Below are 540 nucleotides of genomic sequence, written 5' to 3' on the forward strand. Positions count from 1 at the left end.
TCACTTTTTTTTTTAAAAATGTGGGAAGATATTAAGATCCCCATTTTAGATTCTGAGATGGCGCATTCAAGACCACAAACACAATTCAGAATGGCAAGTGTCCTGATTCCATCCAGAGTTATGTGCACGCACCGCCCCGAGCGCCTCGCGGGTCCCGCAGCTCGCTTCGCCTTTCCCAGTCGGACATCTCATCCTTCCCCGCCCCAGAGTTTCACCTGAAGCCTAACTGCTTTGCGTCCTCCTGCGCTCGGGGCGCCGCGGAGAGTCAGGGGTTAAAGCCCGTGGCCCGGGTGGCCCCTTCCCCCTCCCCAGCCCTCTCGCCTCCTCTCGGCGCCGCGCCTGGAGCGTGCGTCCCGGAGACCCGCACCGGAGAGGAGGGGTAAAGTGGGCCTGTTTCTCGGGTGGCCAATCCACCGAGCCCGCGGTGCCCCAGAGGAGGCGCCAGCGCTAGGCCAGCGCCAGGCCGGGGCTGCCTGCTTCCCGCGGCAAAGTACAAATGCGCCCGAGCGCGGCGCCTGGCGCCCTTGGCGTGCAAGAGCA

Source organism: Crocuta crocuta, unplaced genomic scaffold (genome assembly GCF_008692635.1).
Source record: "Crocuta crocuta isolate KB4526 unplaced genomic scaffold, BGI_CrCroc_1.0 scaffold271, whole genome shotgun sequence".
NCBI lineage: Eukaryota > Metazoa > Chordata > Mammalia > Carnivora > Hyaenidae > Crocuta > Crocuta crocuta.